Genomic DNA, 18,116 nt, shown 5'->3' on the forward strand with positions numbered 1-18,116 from the left:
GGTGCACTCCATCAACAGCAGGTGCATTTCAAGAGCGGCAAATTTGAATCCAAATAAATGTCAAAATTCAAATTTTTCAAAAATACAACTATGTTACACCATTTGAAAGATAAACATCTCCTTAATCTAACCACGTTTTACGATTTCAAAAAGGTTTTACGGCGAAAGCATAAATTTAGAGTATGTTAGGACAGTACATTTACAAGAGTTGTGTGTAATGTTTTGTCAAGTCAAAGACAGGGTCACCAAAACCATAAAACCAGCTAAAATGATACACTAACCTTTTACAATCTCCATCAGATGACACTCCTAGGACATTATGTTAGACAATGCATGCATTTTTAGTTCTATCAAGTTGATATTTATATCCAAAAACAGCGTTTTACTATGGCATTGATGTTGAGGAAATCGTTTCCCTCCAATAACCGGCAGTCAAGTCAGCGTCACAAATTAAATAATTAAAATTAGAAAACATTGGTAAAATATTATATTGTCATTTAAAGAATTATAGATTTACATCTTTTGAACGCAATCAACTTGCCAGATTTAAAAATAACCTTACTGGGAAATCACACTTTGCAATAATCTGAGCACTGTGCCCAGAAAAATACGCGTTGCGATACAGACTAGACGTCATGTTGGGGAGATCTAAAATCGAAAATACTATGTAAATAATCCATTACCTTTGATTCTCTTCATCAGATGTCACTTCCAGGTATCACAGGTCCATAACGAATGTAGTTTTGTTCAAAAAAGCTCATCATTTATGTCCAAAAATCTCCGTCTCGTTAGCACATGATGTAAGCCAGCCGGACTTCTCGTCATGAACGAGGGGAAAAAATATATTTCCGTTCGTTCAAACATGTCAAACGTTGTATAGCATAAATCATTAGGGCCTTTTTTAACCAGAACATGAATAATATTCAAGGTGGACGAATGCATAGTCTTTTATAACATATTGGAACGAGGGTACCCAACATGAAGTAGCGCGCCAGGTGTCTAATGGGACATCACCGTTCCATGGCTCTTGTTCGGTCAGATCTCCCTCCAGAAGACTCAAAACACTTTGTAAAGGCTGGTGACATCTAGTGGAAGCAATAGGAAGTGCCAAAATATTCCTAAACCCCTGTGTTTTTCAATGGGATAGGTTTAAAGTCAATACAACACATCAGGTATCCACTTCCTGTCAGAAAATGTCTCAGGGTTTTGCCTGCCAAATGAGTTCTGTTATACTCACAGACACCATTCAAACAGTTTTGGAAACTTTAGAGTGTTTTCTATCCATATATAATAAGTATATGCATATTCTAGTTACTGGGTAGGATTAGTAACCAGATTAAATCGGGTACATTTTTTTTATCCAGACGTGCAAATGCTGCCCCCTAGACCCAACAGGATATCTTACTAAAGTTGGGGTCTAGAACATATGTTTATTACTTCTACTAAAGCCACATAGGCTGTTTTCAACCAGAAATGTTCAAATCCGAAAATGTAAATTAAATAATCATAGAAAATGTTAATGAAATAATAAATAATTCAATAATGATCAAAAATGTAAATGCAATAATACATAATTCAATAATGGTTTAAAAAAAACATGAAATAATACATAATTAAGTAGTGTAAAACCATTCAAATATTTAATCATTCGTTTTAATAATTCGCCACCAATCAAAATGTCACTATTTTCATAGGGCGGCAGACAACTTAATACATTTTCCTGGGTGGTGTTTTTCTTTCTCAAAACTAATGAGGTGTTTTTGTGGATAGCATCAAGTTGTGGTTATGTAACAGAGGCTTTTCTACATGAGCTGATGAGGCAAGCTTCATCCTGGAAGGTTAGGGATTAAAAACAAGACAGCCTTGATGTTTGGTGTGGTGTCTTTTTGGCTCAATAAGATCCCTTCATACAGTAGAAGTAATGGGGAACTGTCTGCATCAATGGCGACCCGTCATTCAGGGCAGGTGGGGAAGAGCCCCACCTGTTTTAAGCCCCACATTTTTAGCAATGTTATTTTGCCATTAATACGTGTCACATATCAGTATGCAAACAATGTAGAAAATGTATACATCATTGAGTTAATAAAGTTGCATACAAACGTGGTCTCTTTTTTGTTTTCTTTAGTAAGGCAGCTCCAAAATGCAGGTGTTTCAGCCTAGCTCAGTGCTTTCTGTTTTGGTGGGGCAAACCAGCAGAAAATACAGAGCTTTGCGTCGTGATTGACTTAGTGTTCTGTCACTCATGGGGACACTACGTCACTGTCAAGTTTAAGGGTAGAGCTAGAACATTCTAGCCCCTTGTGTGCTGCCATAGAGTTACATTAGAAGTGTCCATCCAAGAAGGCTCAAGGTCATTGGCCACAGATAAAATTACGTCAAATCACATTATATGTAGAGTAGCTTTGATTGGACTGATCAACATCGTACTTTTAAAAATCTTAGCTAGCAGTCATCATCATGAATCAAGTTGACAATCTACTGGTAAATCATTTTAATCCTTGTTATATGAAGAGAAATTATATATAAAATGTATCTACGCTAATCGGCCATTGGACATAAACATTACAGAACAAGTTGCAAATCGCAAATTCAACAATGGGTGGTTTGGAAGGAATCAGTGACAGTGGCTATCTGCAAGCATTGCAAAGCAATCACTATCCAGTATTCAGTGGAGTGACTTTGTGGTCCCAAATCTGGGATTAAGGGGCTCTTTCCAAGTGTAAAATTATAAACATTCAACACTGGCCATGCTGTCAATGAAGCATGATTTGTGCCGCGCTCGAAACAACTGTTAACTCGGAACTGCGAAAAACTTGACTTCAGTGAGTTCAAGAGAATTGGAAAGTTTGGAATAAATGAGCTCCGACTGGGAAAATACATTTTGAATGATCATCCAACTCGAAATTGTAAATCCGGCCTCTTTCTAGAGCTATGGCCTGAAGATCAATGACATCATCATGATTCAACAATGAGGCATGAACTGATGATATGAGGTTGTTAGACAGCATCAGGGGTCTTCATCCCAAACATCCCCCCTCCGATCAGATGTTGGAGTGATTCATCATCTCTGTCTCTCCAGAGAAGGTTCTCATGCCTACCTGCTCAATGAGGTAATCTGGAGACAGATTGCTGGAGTTAGGAAGAGAGACAGTGATTAGAAAACAGGGCAGCTTTGGGCGTCACCTTGTGGTGACGCCAGAGAAAGGGAACGGCTCACCTTGGCTTCCCTGTCCTAATTGTATATTTACATTGTAGTAATTTAAAAGACACTCTTATCCAGAGCAACTGCATACATTTTCATGCTGGCCCACTGTGGGAATTGAACCCACAACCCTGGCTTAGAAGCACCATGCTCTACCAACTGAGCCACACTCCACCTCCTGCAGCCCTCGGATGGAATGTGAGTGATCCATTACAGGCACTATCAGAGGTATACAGGAAGAAAGTGGGCTTGAGTTTCTCTGCCGAACAAAATCTGTAAACAGCATTAAACACCAAATTTCTCCAAAAGGCTCTCGTCCCTCTCACCTTGATGGTAAAAGGTGAAAAATTTGAGCTGAACAGGTATGAGAAATAAGTGCCAAAAGGATTACGTTTCTGGGCATTGATACTCAGAGAAATGCGAGTGTCTTCGCAGCGTTGTGGGACTCTGCATGGCAGGCCAGCACAGATGGCTCATTCCACAGGTTCAGATGCTTCATTTGGCCTGTGCTGCCATGCCTTCTATTACTGAGATTGGTTCTGCATGCTGAGGTCACGTCAATGCAACCTGCTCCCAGATCTGTTTGTACTCTTGCCAACCTTAAGACAGCAGAAACCGACTCGCGCCCAGGCTAACATCAGTTCAGCCATCACCGCCTTCCAATGCAATGTAGTGTCTGCATATGGGTGCCAGGAGGATTTGGGAAGTGCCATATGGAGCTGGGCACCGGCTGCTGTGATGGGTCAACTTGTCACATGGATGGCACTGGCACCCTGCTAACTGTCAGTACTGTTAGTGCTATTCAGTGCCATCCTACTGCATGTAGTGTCAAGGACAGACAGTGCAGTAAAAGGATTTGGTTAAAAGGGTAGACAGAGCCCACTGGGCACAGACATCAGTTCAATGTCTATTCTACATTGGTTCAACATAATTTAGTTGAAGTGACATGGAAACAACGTTGATTCAATCGGTGTGTGCTCAGTGGGAAGTTAGAGGTGGGACTGTCAAATACAATTGGTCATCCATCCTCTTTGGGTTCTGCCCCCACCTCCTCTTCCATGTTTAGAAGATGCATCTCATCGTGAAAACAAGTCATTTCATAGTTTACAGCTGATGTTTATCATGGTTTCTTTATGTTGTCTTTTTTATATTTTTCAGTTTAGTTTATGACATGGAGGAGATCATTTCATGGAACCCCTGCTGGGCTCTACTGTGTTGACAGTCATATAGCTCATATATTAAAACAGAGAATACACATCTACACAGGGTCAGACATCAGGGAGGATCCTGCATGTGATACAAACAAACGTTTGGGCTTGGTGGGCCAAAATATAATCGGAGTGGTGGACAGCAGGCCGAACAAATATACATTATGTATTTAGAAACATAAAAAGGTAAACAATTGTTTTTTAGGGTCTTTAAACAATAGCTATTGAAAAAAGGTATTGAAAAAAGGTATTGAAAAGTTCAGGAAAACATCAGGGAAGCACATCAGGCAGAAGCGCTTCCAGCCTTTTTGGGGCCCTAAGCGAGATTTTTCTGCAATTTGACCCATTTTCCCATGGAGTGTAGAGAAACTTTTGCTAATTTCCATGATGCAACATCCATGTTCATATGAGTGAGAGCGACTAACAAAATCAAAATGGGGGCCCCTTGGAGGTCAGGGCCCCTGGGCACATTCCCTGCGTGCCCGGTTGGTAATGTGGTGATGATTAGCCTACCAGAAGGTTTAGATAGCTGGCTAGACTACCTTACCTAGCAATCTAAAAACATTCAGCTGACATGGACAAATTGAGTGACTGTCAGTGACTGACATAAGTGAAAAACTGCTGATGCACTACCACATTTCGAAATTGCACCTTATGTATTCTAAATTTGTAACTTAACAGTAAATTGAGGTCATGACTAAGTTCCTTCTGTAGGGCCGAACCAAATGTCGTTGCGGGCCAGGTTTGGCCCGCGGGCCCCAGTTTGGTTGACCCTGAACTAAAAAAGGGTCATTTTTTGGGGGACCAAAATATTGGTTTTCAGACAACTGCAAACTTTAAGGAGAAGGGCATTCAAGGACTTGGTCTGATGGGAATCCATGATGTCATCGGCCTCCCCCTTGCTTGATAAACAATAGAGGAGCAATAGAGAAACAGAGGAAAAACCCACTCCACCGTCTGTGTTATTTCATGACTTACCTGGACAACCAATTGAGATGTACCTTTTGTTATGTAAATCAGGTGTTAAATGAGGTGAAAATGAGATTGGAGTGCCACAAGTTAAAAAGGCTTCCCAAATTGTATTGAATCTGTTGCTATGGCAACAGAGGTTACTATCACCGACAGTATACTTTTCGTGTCCATTGAACTTCTTTGTCTCCAGTGCAATCTATTGTGTCTGCCTTGTTCTTGTGGTGTAACATTTGCATATAGAGTATTTTATTAGCGTGATTTAGATGTTAGTGCTGACATTGAAACAAAATGTTATTTCTTTCCTTATTGGAACTCTTCCTTAAGGCTAATGCAGGAAACAACTCGTTTTTCAACCACTCCACAAATTTCTTGTTAACAAACTATAGTTTTGGCAAGTCGGTTAGGACATCTACTTTGTGCATGACACAAGTAATTTTTCCAACAATTGTTTACAGACAGATTATTTCACAAATTCACTGTATCACAATTCCAGTGGGTCAGAAGTTTACATACACCAAGTTGACTGTGCCTTTAAACAGCTTGGAAAATTCCAGAAAATAATGTAATGGCTTTAGAAGCATCTGATAGGCTAATTGACATCATTTGAGTCAATTGGAGGTGAACCTGTGGATGTATTTCAAGGCCTACCTTCAAACTCAGTGCCTCTTTGCTTGACATCATGGGAAAAGCTAAATAAATCAGCCAAGACCTCCACAAGTCTGGTACATCCTTGGGAGCAATTTCCAAATGCCTGAAGGTACCACCTTCATCTGTACAAACAATAGTACGCAAGTATAAACACCATGGGACCATTTGTGGGCAGAACTGAAAAAGCATGTGCGAGCAAGGAGGCCTACAAACCTGACTCAGTTACACCAGCTCTGTCAGGAAGAATGGGCCAAAATTCACCCAATTTATTGTGGGAAGCTTGTGGAAGGCTACCCGAAACGTGTGACCCAAGTTAAAACTTCTTATGGCTGGAATCCCGGTAATGGGATCGATATGACAACAGCCAGTGAGAGTGCAGGGCGCCAAATTCAAACAGAAATTTCATAATTAAAATTCCTCAAACATACAAGTATTTTACACCATTTTAAAGATAAACTTGTTGTTAATCCCACCACAGTGTCCGATTTTAAAAAGGCTTTACTAAGAAAGCACACCAAACGATTATGTTAGGTCAGCAACTAGTCACAGAAAAACACAGCCATTTTTCCAGCCAAAGAGAGGAGTCACAAAAAGAAGAAATAGAGATAAAATGAATCACTAACCTTTGATGAGCTTCATCAGATGACACTCATAGGACTTCATGTTACACAATACATGTATGTTTTGTTCGATGAAGTTCATATTTATATCCAAAAATCTCAGTTTACATTGGCACATTATGTTCAGTAATGTTTTGCTTCCAAAACCACGGTGATTTTGCAGAGAGCCACATCAATTTACAGAAATACTCATAAATGTTGATGAAAATACAAGTGCTATGCATGGAACTTTAGATAAACTTCTCCTTAATGCAACCGCTGTATCAGATTTCAAAAAAGCTTTACCGAAAAAGCACACCATGCAATAATCTGAGTACGGCGCTCAGACACAAAAACAAGCCATACATATATCCGCCATGTTGGAGTCAACAGAAGTCAGAAATAGCATTATAAATATTAACTTACCTTTGATGATCTTCATCAGAATGCACTCCCAGGAATCCCAGTTCCACAATAAATGTTTGTTTTGTTAGATAAAGTCCATCCTTTATGTCCAAATACCTCCTTTTTTTCACGCCTTCAGTTCACAAATCCAAATTCACAACGCGCAGGCTAGACGAAAACTCCAAAAATTCCATTACAGTTCATGGAAACATGTCAAACGATGTATAGAATCAATCTTTAGGATGTTTTTATGATAAATCTTCAATAAGGTTTCAACCGGAGAATTCCTTTTGTCTTTAGAAATGCAATGGAACTCAGCTACCTCTCACGGGTGCGCGCATGACTGAAGCTCATGCCCTTCTGGCAGACCTCTCACTCAATCAGCTCTTATTCTCCCCCACTTCACAGTAGAAGCCTCAAACAAGGTTCTAAAGACTGTTGACATCTAGTGGAAGCCTTAGGAAGTGCAATATGACCCCACAGACACTGTATATTGGATAGGCCAAGACTTGAAAAACTACAAACCTCAGATTTCCCACTTCCTGGTTGGATTTTTTCTCAGGTTTTTGCCTGCCATATGAGTTCTGTTATACTCACATACATCATTCAAACAGTTTTAGAAACTTCAGAGGTTTTCCTATCCAAATCTACTAATACTATGCATATCTTAGCTTCTGGGCCTGAGTAGCAGGCAGTTTACTCTTGGCACCTTATTCATCCAAGCTACTCAATACTGCCACCCAGCTATAAGACGTTAAGCAATTTAAAGGCAATGCTACCAAATACTAATTGAGTGTATGTAAACTTCTGACCCACTGGGAATGTAATGAAAGAAATAAAAGCTGAAATAAATCATTCTCTCTGATATTATTCTGACATTTCACATTCTTAAAATAAAGTGGTGATCCTAACTGACCTAAGACAGGGAATGTTTACTGGATTAAATGTCAGGAATTGTGAAAAACTGAATTTAAATGTATTTGGCTAAGGTGTATGTAAACTTCCAACTTCAACTGTATGTTGAAAACTTTTTTGGAGATGCAATGAATCATTGGGGATCATTCAATATTCCCTTTCTTTTGTTGTTCAGTGAAATCAGCCCATGTGAAGAGTCAACTCAATTAAAGTTCAATTCGTAACAATAGTTTTTTTTCTATTAGAAGGATTTAATCATTTGCAATTATGTCTACTTATAATAAGGTAAAATGTTTATGTTTCTTTCGCCATATGATATGGTAAATATATCCAATGCAACTGGAAACTCGGATATCTTAGACTTCAGTGAGCTCAAGACAACTGGGAACTCTGAAAAAAGCTAGCTCCGCCTGGGGAAAATACAGAAAATTATTTTTAAAGGTCATCCAACTCGGAATTCCAAGTCGGGAACTCTGACCTCTTTCTAGAGCGCACAAGAAGGACCGCCGCACCACCTTCTTGTTCAAGTGAGCACAGCACAACAAGGTGAGTCCAAACTTTTTTTATATGCTGCTACATAAATGATGTAATATGCCAGGGAGATATGTACAGTATACTGTAGCCAAGAAAGTAATACTAAGTGTATGTTGTGTAGTAAGCTGCTAGTAGCCCATGTGCCTCAACCTAATAATTTGGTCCCTTTCCCCCTCATAACTTAGCCTACTATTCTAACTTGGTGGTGCACATGTAGCCTATAGCGTGTTTTAGATAAATGTAATCATTGAACATTGTAAGAGCTTTCATTGTCTGCTTATATGCCACCTTTATTTATCCTTAGGCTATGACTTGGTGTACAGGGAGAACACTGTAAGAACGGCCCATGTTCTGAATTCTGTCGCTGTACATTTCAAAAGTGTTGAACACATTGTTATATTGCTTACGTCCATCCTAGCTCGGATTGCCTCTTATCCGCTCATCGTTCCCTTATGCCATAGTTTGTACATCTCAATTGTCAGAAGAAACCACATTTATTTAAGCAAGTCACCCATATCCGCAGTTTTTCTAAAAGGCAGTAAATGAGGCTGAATTAACTGTTTCGCTGCCAGACAAGGCTCCGCTGATAGCCAGGTGTAGCGGTGATAAGGATTCACTCCATGGTGCTGATTGGTCCGTCGGACTGCCAGAATATGAAGCGTGATTCATCACTCCAGAGAACGCGTTTCCACTTTTCCAGAGTCCAGTGGTGGCGAGCTTTACACCACTCCAGCCGACGCTTGGCATTGTAATCTTAGGCCTGTGTGCTCGGCCATGGAAACCTGTTTCATGAAGCTCGCGAATAACAGTTTTTGTGCTGATGTTGCTTCCAGAGGCAGTTTGGAACTAGGTAGTGAGTGTTGCAACCAAGAATAGATAAGTTTTACACGCTATGCGCTTCAGCACTCAGTGATCCCATTCTGTGAGCTTGTGTGGCCTACCATTTTGAGGCTGAGTCGTTGTTGCTCCTAGATGTTTCCACTTCAGAATAATAGCACTTACACTTGACCGGGGCAACTCTAGCAGGGCAGAAATTTGACGAACTGACTTGTTGGAAAGGTGGCATCCTATGACAGTACCACATTGAAAGTCACTGAGCTCTTTAGTAAGGCCATTCTACTGCCAACGTTTCTCTATGGAGATTGCATGGCAGTGTGCTCGATTTTATACACCTGTCAGAAATGGTTGTGACTGAAATAGCCGAATCCACTAATTTGAAGGGGTGTCCACATACTTTTGTTTAACTTCTTATGGATCCCTTCATGCGCTAATCCTGTTAACGGGATTGATTTGACAACACCCGGTGAAATTGGAGCACGCCAAATTCAAAAACAGAAATACTCATAAATCATACAAGTGTTATACATCGGTTTAAAGATGAAGTTCTTGTTAATCCAGCCGCAGTGTCAGATTTGAAATAGGCTTTACGGCGAAAGCAAACCATGCGATTATCTGAGGACAGCGACCAGCATACCAACACATGAATATCAGATTTCAACCAGGCAGGCGCGACACAAAAGTCAGAACTAACAATATAATTCATGCCTTACCTTTGAAGATCTTCTTCTGTTGGAACTCCAATATGTCCATTAAACATAAAAAATGGTCCTTTTGTTCGATAAATTCTGTCGTTATATCCCCAAAATGTACATTTATTTGGCGCGTTTGATTCAGAAAATACACCGGTTCCAACTCGCCCAACATGACTACAAAGTATCTAATAAGTTACCTGTAAACTTGATCCAACCATTTCAAACAACTTTCCTAATCCAACTTTAGGTTTTTCAAAAAGTAAATAATCGATACAATTTAAGAGGGGATCAACTGTGTTCAATAGCGGATAAAATGAAAGTGGAGCGAGTTTCAGGTCATGCGCACGAAACAAAACAGTCCACTTGGCTCTACACTCAGAAAGGAAAGGGCTACTTCTTAATTTCTCAAAGGAAAAACATCAACCAATTTCTAAAGACTTGACATCTAGTGGAAGCCCTAGGAACTGCAACCAGGTCCCTCAAATCTAGTTCCCCAATGAAAACCAATTGAAAAGATAGTGAGCTCAAATTGTTTTCCCTGGATGGTTTGTCCTCAGGGTTTCGCCTGCCAAATAAGTTCTGTTATACTCACAGACATAATTTTAACAGTTTTAGAAACTTTAAAGTGTTTTCTATCCAGATCCACCAATTATATACATATCCTAGCTTCTGGGCCTGAGTAGAAGGCAGTTTACTTTGGGCACACTTTTCATCCGGCCGTGAAAATAGTGCCCTCGAGCCCAAAAAGGTTTTAAATAGTATATGTTTTCAATTAAGTATTGCACTTCGCTACCTTTTTAAAGCCATCCATTACAGAGTACAAATTTGTATGTAATACATAATAGTAGATCATGATGGCACGGAAAGTTTTCGGTCGGAGCCAGCAAAAATTGCCCATTGACAGTATGGCTGAAGCGGCAGAGACCACAATGGATTAGCACATACGTTTTTATTGATTGCTACACTTAGGGATGGTACATTTCATGCTAATACCATGCTTTTATTTGTGTTTGGAGCTCATTATCAGTTTATAAGTTAGAATATTAGCAAGCGAAATCTCTCTTACCTTGGGCTAAGAGCTCATGGGGGAGCTAAGCCCTCGTGGGGCATTTAAGTTCTGAACAAGCCTGACAGGCATCCCTGTCTCCAAGGCTGTGTTCCACCCCCAAGACCAGAGCCAATCGCACGCAAGCAGCAACACAGATAACTTTGCTGGTCTTGTTAGCTAGGAAATCTTGTTAGCTAGATAGCTAGCTTGTTATCTATGTTGGTTGTTAGCTTGCACAACTGATATGTGTATAACTGTGAGGGACAAATCTACAGAGTGCCGTGAGCTCCATTCCTGACAAGCTGATCAGATTCAATTTCAGCCTCAGAGCTTGTTCAGATTCAATAGCAACCTCAGAGGCTAACAAGTCAGGATGCTGCCTTGTAGGCTGTCTGCAAGGAACGTTACATATGGAACAGCCTACAAGGCAGCATCCCAATTTATTAGCCTCTGAGGCTGCTATTGAATCTGATCAGCCGGTCTGAAATGGAGCTCATCAACTGTAAATTTAAATATTATCAACGAAACATGAAGGGTCCCTGATAATTATACACATCAGTTATGTAAGCTAACAACCAGGAAAGATAACAAGCTAGCTCGTTAGCTAGCTAACACAAATACTTAAGTAACTATCTAGCTCACAAGACTACCCAAGTTAGCTGCATTGTTCCTTGCATGCAATTGGCTGTGGTCTTGGGGCGGCATGCTGCCTGTCAGGTGTCCATCAGGGCTTAAATGCCCCACGAGTGTATTGCGATCAACGCAGCCACAGGGCTCCTTGATGAGGTGGTTATCGTGCATCTGAACAAATTAATGGATGATGCATAGCACTTTTGATTATCTTGTAATCTCGACAAGGGAACTTTTGTTATGTCTTAATCATGAGAAAATTATCTTGTGATCTCGACAAAACAACTTTTGTGAAGGGAAAGGGAACGGGGGATACCTAGTCAGATGCACAGTGATCATGAGATAAATAAGTTGTGATTTCGACATAACGAAGGAATTCCTTTTATTCATATGTCCTTTCTGGACTTCCATAATAACGAGATATGAATTAACAAAAATGTAGCTATGATTGACCCTAGCAGCTAGAAGCCTTGTTGTCTAGCTTGTTAGTTAGCTAGGTAGCTACATGGCTAACCACCAGCCGTTGATAATAGCCTTTATTGTGGATAGCACCTTATGTGTGGTGGTGGCTAGCTAGCCATGCAAGTTATCTGGGCTAGCTAACAACATTAGCTAAGCCAGGGATCATCAGCCACAGCATGATTTTCTCTCTACAAATGATTACAAATAATTTATAGACAACAAATGGGCCGCAATAAACTCAAACAGATATAATATTAGACTAAACAATAATTTCAAACCTTGTTTACATTTGTATACAATCACATGTCCCTGAGCTTGGCTAATGTCAGCAAGTGCTAGCTAGCTAACGTTAGGTTGCTTGGTCATGACATATTTATAGAGACCTAGAATTTGTAACTATGTACTTTGTCTGTGTAAATTAGGATAATGTTAATCTAAAAGCCAGACAGAATGGGTCAAATTGTATTCTTATTTTAGCTAACTATATTTGTTTAGATCACTCAGATGATGTATGAAAGCAGAGAATAGCCAAGTATCACATCATTCAATAACATAAATGTATGTTTGCTGGGTAAATGTCACGAACTTCTTCATCATCCGATGATATAGCGAAATCGTCGTCTGAAAGTGTGGACCAATACGCAGTAGAGTTGGTGTTCATTTTCTTAATTTATTAAAGAACGTTGAACACGAGAAAAAACAAGAAAACAATAAGCACGACAAATGACAGTTTTGCAGGCTCACAAAAACACACAATGCAAAAACAATCTCCCACAAATCCCAAACACAAACACACCCTAATATATGGGACTCTCAATCAAAGGCAAAGAGAAAACACCTGCATTCAATTGAGAGTCCCAACCCCAATTAATCAACCATAGAAACACAGACTACCTAGACTAGACATAGAATTACCTAAACATAGATCATAAACCAAAAACCCGGAAATACTAAATCAAACACCCTTTTACCAAAACACCACCCTGAACCACATAAAACAAATACCCTCTGCCACGTCCTGACCAAACTACAATACCAATTAACCCTTATACTGGCCAGGACGTGACAGTACCCCCCCCCCCCCCCCTTAAAGGTGCTAACCCCAGAAGCACCTTAACAAAAATAACCCCAAACAACACCAAAATAAAATTTCCCCCTTACTAAAGGGAGGGTTGGGAGGGTGTCTGCCATCAACGACGGCACTGTGCTACACCCCCCCTCCCCAACCCACCTATCTCTGGAGGTGGCTCTGGTTCTGGCCGTTCCAGGCTGTCGGGGCAGTCTGGCAGCTCGGGGCAGTCTGGCAGCTCGGGGCAGTCTGGCAGCTCGGGGCGCTCGGACCAGTCTGGCAGCTCGGGGCAGTCTGGCCGCTCTGGCAGCTCGGGGCAGTCTGGCCGCTCTGGCAGCTCGGGGCAGTCTGGCAGCTCGGGGCAGTCTGGCAGCTCTGGCCGCTCGGACCAGTCTGGCAGCTCGGGACAGTCTGGCAGCTCGGGGCAGTCTGGCCGCTCGGGGCAGTCGGGCCACTCTGGCCGCTCGGGGCAGTCTGGCCACTCTGGCAGCTCGGGGCAGTCTGGCCACTCTGGCAGCTCGGGGCAGTCTGGCCACTCTGGCAGCTCGGGGCAGTCTGGCCACTCTGGCAGCTCGGGGCAGTCTGGCCACTCTGGCAGCTCGGGGCAGTCTGGCAGCTCGGGGCAGTCTGGCCACTCTGGCAGCTCGGGGCAGTCGGGCCACTCTGGCAGCTCGGGGCAGTCTGGCAGCTCGGGGCAGTCGGGGCAGTCGGGGCAGTCTGGCCGCTCGGGGCAGTCGGGGCAGTCGGGGCACTCTGGCAGCTCGGGGCAGTCGGGCCACTCTGGCAGCTCGGGGCAGTCTGGCAGCTCGGGGCAGTCTGGCCGCTCGGGGCAGTCGGGCCACTCTGGCCGCTCGGGGCAGTCTGGCCACTCTGGCCGCTCGGGGCAGTCTGGCCACTCTGGCCGCTCGGGGCAGTCTGGCCACTCTGGCAGTTCGGGGCAATCTGGCCACTCTGGCAGCTCGGGGCAGTCTGGCCACTCTGGCAGCTCGGGGCAGTCTGGCCACTCTGGCAGCTCCTGACTAGTGGGTGGCTCTGGCGACTCCTCACTGACGGGCGGCACTGGCGACTGTTGACTGGCGGGCGGCACTGGCGACTGTTGACTGGCGGGCGGCACTGGCGACTGTTGACTGGCGGGCGGCACTGGCGACTGTTGACTGGCGGGCGGCACTGGCGACTGTTGACTGGCGGGCGGCTCTGGCGACTGTTGACTGGCGGGCGGCTCTGGCGACTGTTGACTGGCGGGCGGCTCTGGCGACTGTTGACTGGCGGGCGGCTCTGGCGACTGTTGACTGGCGGGCGGCTCTGGCGACTGTTGACTGGCGGGCTGCTCTGGCGACTGTTGACTGGCGGGCTGCTCTGGTGACTGTTGACTGGCGGGCAGCTCTGGTGACTGTTGACTGGGTTTACGCACTTGAAGCCTGGTGCGTGGTGCTGGTACTGGGCGTACCAGATTGGGAACACGCACCTCCAGGCTAGTGCGGGGAGCGGGAACAGGACGAGTCGGACTGGGTTGACGCACTTCCGGGTCCGCACGAGAGACAGGAGCTGGAAACCCAGGGCTATGGAGGCGCACAGTCGGTCTTGATCTTACCTCCTGTACAACCCGTCTTGGCTGGATGGAACTAGTAGCCCTGTACGAGCGGGGTGCTTGTACAGGACAGACTGGGCTGTGCAGAGGCCTGATGGTAGCCGTGCGTAGAGCGGGAGTTGGGTAGCCTGGTCCTCGGAGGCGTACCGGCGACCAGATGCGCTGCGCAGGCATCCTCCTACCAGGCTGGATGCCCGCTCTAGCACAGCACCTGCGAGGGGCTGGAATAACGCGCACCGGACTGTGCGTGCGTATGGGTGAGAGTGCGCTCCTCAGCGAAACATGGCGCTCTCCACCTCATACGCTCCTCCATATAACCACGGGTAGCTGGCTTCCGGCTCTTCCTAGGCCTAGCCAAACTACCCGTGTGCCCCCCCAAAAAAAATGTATTGGGGGTGTCTCTCGTGCTTCAACGCCAGTCTTGATCCTCGGAAACGTTCCCGGTCCTTACCAGCCATACTCCATGGGCCTTCTCCGGCCATAACCTGCTCCTATGTCCATCTCTCCCGATTGTCCAAATCAAAATTCCTCTGCTTCTTCCTCTGCTGCTTGGTCCTGGTTAGGTGGGAGATTCTGTCACGAACTTCTTCATCATCCGATGATATAGCGAAATCGTCGTCTGAAAGTGTGGACCAATACGCAGTAGAGTTGGTGTTCATTTTCTTAATTTATTAAAGAACGTTGAACACGAGAAAAAACAAGAAAACAATAAGCACGACAAATGACAGTTTTGCAGGCTCACAAAAACACACAATGCAAAAACAATCTCCCACAAATCCCAAACACAAACACACCCTAATATATGGGACTCTCAATCAAAGGCAAAGAGAAAACACCTGCCTTCAATTGAGAGTCCCAACCCCAATTAATCAACCATAGAAACACAGACTACCTAGACTAGACATAGAATTACCTAAACATAGATCATAAACCAAAAACCCGGAAATACTAAATCAAACACCCTTTTACCAAAACACCACCATGAACCACATAAAACAAATACCCTCTGCCACGTCCTGACCAAACTACAATACCAATTAACCCTTATACTGGCCAGGACGTGACAGTAAAACTTTAATATAACTGGGGCCTGGGATCTAAACTTTACATAAGCATTAATAACACCTTTATGAAGACATTCATGACACATTAATGGGAGTGGAAGTACGCCTATTATTCATTACATTAAGCTTCATGATTGACATATTCATTCAACATCAGTGTCTCTCACAAATAATGTTTTATATACACATCATTCTCATTTTATTCAGTGTGTGTGTGTAACATATGTGAAGTGAGGGAGAACAATAGATTAGTTGGTTTAAATTAATTTATTTTGCATATAACTGTGAGCATACACAATAGGTACAGCTAGACCTACTCATCTCAACATTAGACACTTTTTTTAGGTTAGAGAACACCTGACTCACTTCAGTCTCAGTATCTGAGAATAACAAGTGTGGGATGTCTGTGTTTAGGCTATTGTATTGTCAGTGATATGATTAACTAAGTTGCCACATGAAGCAGAATTTGCTGAAATATTCAATATGTTTATGTTGTGTATTTGCCACAATACAGGTTTGGTCTACCTGAAGAATCATCTTGACACAACGATAGAGGACGAGACAGAGCAACTGAGGCAGCATTCATCTGATAAAGAGGATTTCTCCTCATCGCTGATGCCTAAAAGGTCACAAGGTACAGGGGAGCTGGATGGGTACCTTGCCTGTGTGTCAGAAAAGAGGACTTGCTTCATTCCTTTCCATACATAAAGAAGCTGTCTCTCAAACTGAACACAATCCATCTAGCCAGACTCTATGAGAAGTACTTTGCAAAGCTCAGAGGACAAACACACACACACATACACCCTAACCCCTCCATCTCTGACTTCTGGCCCTACTAATGCTTGCGCAAGTGGATGTGAGAGTCAAATCAAATCAAATGTTATGTCACATAGGCTGAATACAACAGCTGTAGACCTTACAGTGAAATGCTTACTTACAAGCCCTTAACCAACAATGCAGTTGTAAGAAAAATAAGTGTTTTAAGTAAAAAAAATAGATAAGTTAAAAATTACAAATTACAAAAGTAACACATGATTAAAAAGCAGCAGTAAAATAACAGTAGTGAAGCTATATACAGGGGATACCGGTACAGAGTCAATCAATGTGCGGGGGCACTGGTTAGTCGAGGTAATAGATAATAACGGGTAGCCATTTGATTAGGTATTTAGGAGTCTTATGGCTTGGGGCTAGAAGCTGTTAAGAAGCCTTTTGGACCTAGACTTTGCGCTCCGATACCAATTGCCACGAGGTAGCAGAGAGAACACTATGACTAGGGTGGCTGGAGTCTGACTATTTTTAGGGCCTTCCTCTGATACCGCCTGGTATAGAGGTCCTGGATGGCAGGAAGCTTAGCCCCAGTGATGTACTGGACCGTTCGCACTACCCTCTGTAGTGCCTTGCGGTCAGAGGCCGAGGAGTTGCCATACCAGGCAGTCCAGGCCACGCTGTCTCCTAGCTCATAACTGTGTGCAGCAGTATATAAATGCTTTTAATAAACTCCAACACAGAGTGTGTTATTCTGTCATTTGCGTTCTCGTCATATGAAGATGCAAATGATTGAACCATCAAATTAGAAAGTGACAATCTCCTATTCACAGCCACAGTATCATGATGACAGTACATTATTAACGATTTGTAATCCGGTGCTTATTAGTCTGGCGATACCAAACGTGGGTCACGCCAGCCAGGCTAAGTGCTTAAAAGACAGAGAGGGCAAATTAAAACTGCAGTGATGATCTACATGTCAGAGGATCCTTTGAGAGCGAAAAGAGAGGGAGAGGGATAGAGTAAAACTTCAGCTATGAATGCTATTTGTAAATTGAAAAAAATCCTGAATACATCTCCCTGTTATTGTCTCTGAGATCTCCACAGGTCAAATCATAATAAGGAATTTGACATTGTGTGATGGAATGAGTTACATAACCAGAATATTATGAATAGTATTCCATAGTATACTGCACTTCCAAAGAACCTGACTTGAGGGGACAGTGAGTTGCCTGAAACCATTATTGTTTTAGTGCACTTGGCATGCCATCAAGCAGCTCACAGTAAGCTTCTGTGTTTGAGAATTTATCAATATACTGCAAACACAAAGTCTCATTCATAAAACTTTAAGTTCAGCATCCATGTATTTTTTAATTGTTTTTAAGATTAGCTGAAGAATGAGCAACTCCACTTGAGATCAATGTGCATTCCTAGAAGCAGAAACCCATTGAACTGTGGCAGACAAGTCTCATTCT

This window comes from Salmo salar, chromosome 10 (genome assembly GCF_965601325.2).
Source record: "Salmo salar chromosome 10, fSalSal1, whole genome shotgun sequence".
Taxonomy (NCBI): domain Eukaryota; kingdom Metazoa; phylum Chordata; class Actinopteri; order Salmoniformes; family Salmonidae; genus Salmo; species Salmo salar.